Below are 7,092 nucleotides of genomic sequence, written 5' to 3'. Positions count from 1 at the left end.
TTGTTCAGTGTAATCTCACCTGAATGGCGAATGCCCTGTTACCCGGTGCTGGTGCTCCCGCTGGCTCCGTCACCTGGTGCTGGCGCCAGTGCACGCAGGACGTTCTCCATGGCGATGGGCGCCAGGAAGGTCGCCGCCCAATCTCTCTAAGGGTTGTCGGTATTGGCTTGAAAAGCAGTAGCACCTGGATGATAGCCTCGAGCATAGGTGCATGGATAGTTTGGAGGAGCTGCGCGACCCGCCAAGATAGACGTTATTGTATTTGGCTTTTAAGTGATATCGTGATGAATAGCACTTTCCATAATCATCGGCTTAAACAGAATGGGAGCCAAATTCAAGCTAGGTGAACTTTGCACGCAAGCAAAAAGAAAATGGCTACCAATTTACCCCTTGTTAATAAGAGTGACATTGCCAAAACCGATTGATCAGTAACGCACCGCTTGTTCTACACCCAGGTAAGAAACAGTGAATACCTATCGACACCCTCTGCAGCTTCCGAGCAGGGAAATGCTGCAAACCCAGTATATTACAGCTTGAACATGCCTGTCACTTAAGTTGTTTTAACGTGCGCTCTGGTAAAGGAGGGGTCGATGCGACCTCTTAAGGCATTTTGGGGATACCCCTCCGACATGTGCAACTCTCAGTAGTCTATGTGGCATCAATTGCGCATGTATTTGCATACAAATGTGCCCTTAGTTTTTTCTGGTTTCGGTGCAGCGACGGTTTTTCATGAACACTCACGACGAGCTACGGTCGGGCGCGGGCGGCGGGCGGCAGCCGACGGTGCCGCGTAACGTGTGTGGCTAACCGCCATTGTTACATTGCTTCACAGGGGGTCATGCATCCTAAATGTTTGGTCAAACGCATAAGATTACACCCGGCTGTGCTCCGAATTGAACAAGAACATACCTATTTCAATTTGATGCGGTTTCAATGCATTGTCTCGTATGTAGAAGGTTACAAAGCTGAAAAAAGTGCGATTTCCGGGAAAATTTGACCTTTGACCCGATAAAATGCGGTCAGTTATTATCGAAGCAGCACCAAAATGATTAACAATCGCGAGATCTCGCTTGTACCAATCCACTGGCGTTTTCCGCCAAGCTCTATGTTTTTTTACTGGGAAACGGCAGTGGGTCACACCGACCCGTCTCCTCTCCCTGTAAGTCCTCGCTATGAGAAACGCGAATCAGGGCGAGGGTGGCTAACCCACGATTGCACGCCTTCTCGTGGGAAGGTTATTTGCACCAATGCGTGCAAAGCAAAGGCCATCAAAGGTCAGTAGGGGGACGCCGCCCAGCAGCTGCAGACTGCCGAGCGCCTCCGGGATGGACTCAAACATCGGCAACTCGGGGCCCCATACGGTGACCACGAACCAGCAGAGCCTCCTGTCGAGCTTTCGGTTCGTCCTGCAACAAATAGGAAACATGTAACATCCCATACTAACTGAAATGCCATCCGTTGACCATCGGAGCCCAGACACCGTTGTGTTTAACACAGGCACTGGACGGTGGCTGGCAATAAAATGAAGCATATCGTAATGCAACACCTAACTTACTTTGATTTCTTCAGAAATTTCACGACGACCTTTCTGGCATCGGCCACGTTCCTGAGTGGCATGTGACGTCGTTGGTTTGGAGGATGTCGTGCACCACCTTATTCATCTGGTGGTAGGTGCAGCAGGCCCGCACCTCTCATCGAAACACCGCCTTCATGGGCGCAGCGTCGTCAGCGAGTGCGCGCTTCCCTTGTATCTGTCATGCTGAAGCAAGCAACATCGATTCCGGCCACGGACATAACTATTTCATGCTACCAAGCAAGCAACGCAGTTCATGCAGGTCAAGCCATAAACGTGGCAAGGGTCATCCACCTGGAATCCCACAGGTGTCCTTTAGCCATGCTTATGACCATCGATTGGCACAATTACGCTCGCAGTAAGACATTGCCCTGCCAGTGAAATAACTAGCCAGAACTTCACTTATAATTAAAAACGCTTTTACAAGCAAAATCATTGCTGCAGGATTTCCGACACTCGCCGCGACACCGACGGCAGTGTGCGCGTCTTCAGTGGCCACGATCTGTAGCATGCGGAGTACAGGGTCCAACTGCTGTCAACGGAGAACGTCGTAGCAGGCTGATGTTCAGTTACAGCCACCTTCTCCGTGCAGCGATCAGTGTTGAAGGTTGCCGGAGCGTGGAGCGAGTGCATGACGTTTCACTCTCGCCCCGGTGCACCGCCTTTCACAACGCGTAGTGTTACCACGCGTAAAGGGCCAATGCCACTCTCCTGCCCTTTCCAGACTAAAGCAGATGGAGCCTCGCAGAAAATCCGTTGGTCTTAGGTTGATAATTGACCTCATCAGGCCACAAAAAAGGTAAAACTCTCTAGACAATCCAAATGTCATTTTCTTCAGCATTGCATGCTAACATCTATGACACCACACCCTGAAGCGACACAAAACTAAGCCCTTGCCTGGATTTGTCATTTTTAACAATGTAGCATGAAAGAGAGTCTCGATGCGAACCCCTGCCGTTTCGAACTAGGAATAATAATGGTTATCGGAAATCCGTAATGGACAAGCATCAACGTGATCTCGCACTTTCTAACAATATGTATCTTGCTAGGTCAAAACTTGACCCAATTTTGCTAGGTCAAAGGTAAAACTTCCCAAAAATTAGGTTTTACAATTTCATACGTGCGTGCCCATGGCTTGTAGAGCCACAAAACCAAAATGGGCGTGATTCTTGTTCATTCTAGGTACACTGATGTATAGTTTTGGGTTTTGACCATACGTTGATGATGCATGGCTCCGTTAATGTAACAACGTCGGCCCGCTGCGCGCGTTCCGCGGCACCGTCGGTGTCCGCCCGCCGGCCGGTGGTCGCCGTGCAGCGTTCTTCATAAACCGATTGCCGCTGCTTCGGAGGCAAAAATGCTAGGGACACGCTCTGTTGTTTAAGACTCGCGATCGATACCGCAGAGGATTCAGAAAATGTAGGCGCGGTTTTATGGCATGCCGGAGGGTTGTTTTTAGAAAACATTAGGGATTGTATCGCTCCACCCTCACCCCTCCAAAAGGGGAGAGTTGGAGTAGCTAACCTCCTCATTTGAGTCATGAAACATGTTTGCGTGACTAAAGATATCATGGCATAAGACCCACCCTGTTTAAACATTAGCAGCTTGAAGAGGTTGTATGTATATGTATTCGTGGCCAATAACACCCTCGCTCGCGGTGCCATCATATTCCAGCAGCGTTCCGCCCACGCCTGCGGCCCGTCAGCCAGCGCCCGGCGCCGCGAACCACCTGGGAACCAGGATATTTGGCGAGCAAGTGTCTCAAAGGACACTGAAACAGCTATCAGCTGATACTTTATCGGCAAGACATCTGACATGTAGACATGTACACACTGCACTGTTCACACAACATTGCATCAGCCCGAACCCATCCCCAAACAGACGAGCCGTATCCTAAATTGAGCGATCAATGGCGCCTCTGCTCAACACAGACTCCACTAACCCAGTCCCACTGATGCGACCTCGTTTGGGTCAAGACTCACGTGACAATTGTGACCACTAGATGTCACCCGTACAGGACGACTTACGGCCAAAGTCATCAGGGACAGCGACGGTAGCCATTGTTAGCTCTGTTGGCATCACCGTCTTAATCATTAAAGCGCGTGGCGAGTGTATGACGCTCCTATTACTCCCAAGCATCAGCATTAGCGCATAAACAACTGGCACGCCAGTCAGGCGGACAGACATCGCTCATAAAGGACCGCGATATGGACCACGCCCACCACCCGTCGTCTTGTAACCCTGCGTGCCACATCTTAGCGAACAACCATAACTAATGAGCGAGACGCTCACCTGAACGCTCGTTTCACACTGCAGTTCACAGAATAACCTTAAGCACTAATAAGTGAGCCGGTCGGGTGAGCATCGGACGCGCTCAGACCGTCTCGGTGCCGCAGCAGAGGAAGCCGATTGTCTCGGAGCCGCGGACGGAGCTGCCAGTGCCGGCCGCTCCAGTGCAGCCAGCTGCCTCGGTGCCGCAGTAGGCTCACATGGCCGGGCAGTCCCCACGTCAGCACACTCGTGCTGCCAGGGGTCGGCATCGGCTGGCGCAGCTCGACTTGCCTGCAGAATGCGTGTGAAAAAACAGTGGCATTTCGCCACTTCCCCATTCTCTCTCTGTTCGCAAGATGGGTGCAGTCCGTGCTGCTGTCACGATCTGGCGCGGCTGTGGAACAGGACCGGGATGCGCTGCTCTCTGCTGCGTTGAAACCTGCGGCTGCTGCCGCTCAGGGCCCTGTTATAGGACGTAGTGTGACTTCAGCCTGTTATGGTGCACCAACAGCATTTTGCCATCCTCCAAATGGATCCGGTAGTCAGGGTCGCCACGTTTCGATACCATAACCGCAAGCTGCCAACGGCACATAGATTTACCATGTTCACCCCTCTTCACCACCCTTTTGAAAAGAAGTACTTCACCTTCGGGGTTACAGGAAGATCGTTTAACCTTTGTTCGTAGGATTTCTTGCTTCGAGAATGAGCCGCGTCTGACATGCGAAGTGCTTACCGGCACGCGCTCCGCAATTCCGCACAGGTTTCATCAATGTACCAGGGACGAGACTGCGGTCGACGCCTCTAACGTGTCGAAATCTGAATCGATCGGTAAATGAGTGCCACCACAGGACATGACGAAAAATGGGCTGTACTCTACCGATCTATGAACCTGGGAACGGTAGCCAAGCATGAGAGGGGGAAGATGCTTATCCAACTCTACATAGTTCTCGGAGATGTACTTCGAGAGCATTCCCAGGATCGCCCTTTCCATTCGCTCACAGTGGCTGTTTGCCTAGTTGTGTTAGCTGTGCTGCTATGGTAATTCTGTTTAATACCGATCAGACGACATACCCAGGCAATCAACTGACGTCTGAATTAGCCGTGCAATTTGACTGAAGATTCTTTGGGCACCCCAGACGAGAAAACCTCTCCCTCGTAAGCGCGGTGGCCACTGTGGCCGCCGTTACGTCTGGCAAGGGGAACGCCTCCGCCCTGTGCGTGGAGTGATCGCAACGCATCAGGTGGTCGCTGCCGTTAGCTTTGACAAGCAGATCACTAAAAAAAATCGAACGAAAAGTTCCCCCACGGCTCAGAGGCGTAGGGCTCTCTCATCGATGTGCGTGTCTGTGCGGGACAGGATAATTTCGACCACAGCACTTGTCACATTCCTGGAAAAACTGCCGCACGTCAGCGGCCGCTGAAGGCCAGAAATGACGGAGATTCAGCTGAGCCAACATTGTTTCCGGTCAGAAATGTCCACCACACGACCCAGCACGCGCTGAGTTCAGCACACCTGGGACGAGCCTGTCAGGAATCACGACCTGTAGCCAATCAGGACTGTGGGGCGACGCTTGTACACATGGAACAACACCCTCTCCAGCAACCGAAGTCGCGGCCGCAGTCCCCGCTGTCGATAGAGCTGACAGCTTGTGTAAGTTCAAAGACAGACCTACCGCCCGGAGGCGCGATAACGCTGCACCCAGCCCCGCGAGCACCTCCGAAAAGTTTTTCCGTGCACGATAGTATTGTCAAAGTAACTGACACAGGTATTTGGCTCCAAGCCACCAAGAAGCAATATACGGCAGCTTGGCACAGGCAAACGGCGTGGAGCTCCATCCAAAGCAAACTCTACTGTGACAAAGATGACCAAAAGCAGAGTCGTAGTTTTATCACAGTTTACAGGGTTGATTGAAATTTGACGGTAGGCACAATTCATATCGAGTATGCAAAATAAGGACGACCTGCCAACACCTCCAAAGAATCATTAATACGGGGTATCGGGGAAGCTGGGAGGTGAGTGAATGAGCTGGCTTAAGGCAGATCAGAGCAGGGCGAAGGCCAGCTACCGTCGGCGTTCTCCGACTTCCCTGTTTCACAAGGTCATCAGGCTGGGTCCGGACAGCCTCCCCCAAGTTGGCGGGATCCGTCGAGGACTCTGCCTCACAGACGGATGATGGCCCGTGTTAACATTTTAAGGCTTCAAGTTGTGTGGCCAATGCAACCGTTAAACATCCACTAGTGTCTGTACAGAACAGCAAACAACGCCTGGCGCTGAGTGGCGGTCAGAGAAGATCCGCTCAGGAATGCGATCTCTCAGCAGTTACCGAGGCAGGCATGCACACAGAGTTTGGTACTGCATGCTCCACGAAACTCGCCTCTAAGTCCGCCGTATGGGAATATTTTAGAAGAGTGACAAACTATGTACTGACTACCGGTTTCAAAGAGTCAGACACACTCGCAAACGATCGGACGACCTCGACACCGGGTCGTTCTAGGGACAGCTCCGCCATGGCCGAACCACGACAGTCGCGGTCATGGACCGATCGTACAACTGCAATCTCGGACCCGGGTGCCAACGACAATTCTCTGCCCTGTACAATGCAACCCACAGACATCATCTCAGCTGACACAGTACCAAAACACGCACTTAGGCTTAGTATGAAAGTCTACGGGACAGGTCAATAGCGTACGGCACCGCCTGTAAGAAATCCGGCCCGAGCAAACACGGACATCGATGCAATCAGACACACGCCGAAACAACGCTTGTATTTGACAGCGCACGTAAAACGACACAGTGATTCAGCCCAGTCACGGCAACATATCTCGAGCCGCCGTCCTTGCGCACGTAAAGGTCTAGCGTAGCGTTACCTGTCGCATCACATCCAGAGCAGACTTGTGCACCACACTTATCCGGTACCCAGTGTCTAACAAACAGCTGCACGGTGTCCCAGACATCTCAGCAGAGGTCAAGTTATCGCTGAGAGGAACACCGCCAGATGCCTGAGGGAGGGTGAGCCCGTCCGCCACACCACAACGTTGCATGGTAGCCGACGCTCTCGCCAATGTTACACTCGGCTGTTGGAACCTTGTCTCTCACACTGGCATGACACGGAATCCCCTGCACGTTTCCCGGTACAGTCACTGAACACACCGACGGAATATGTCTCCGCTGATCACACCGTAAACAAACGCTGTACCGGTGACGACAGCTGTATAGTGAGGACAGACAGCAATCAGGTGTGCAATGC

This window comes from Pollicipes pollicipes, unplaced genomic scaffold (assembly GCF_011947565.3).
Source record: "Pollicipes pollicipes isolate AB1234 unplaced genomic scaffold, Ppol_2.1 Scaffold_7261;HRSCAF=8764_pilon_pilon_pilon, whole genome shotgun sequence".
Classification (NCBI taxonomy): domain Eukaryota; kingdom Metazoa; phylum Arthropoda; class Thecostraca; order Pollicipedomorpha; family Pollicipedidae; genus Pollicipes; species Pollicipes pollicipes.
The sequence above is the reverse complement of the archived record's forward strand: the minus strand, read 5'-3'. Positions refer to the sequence as shown.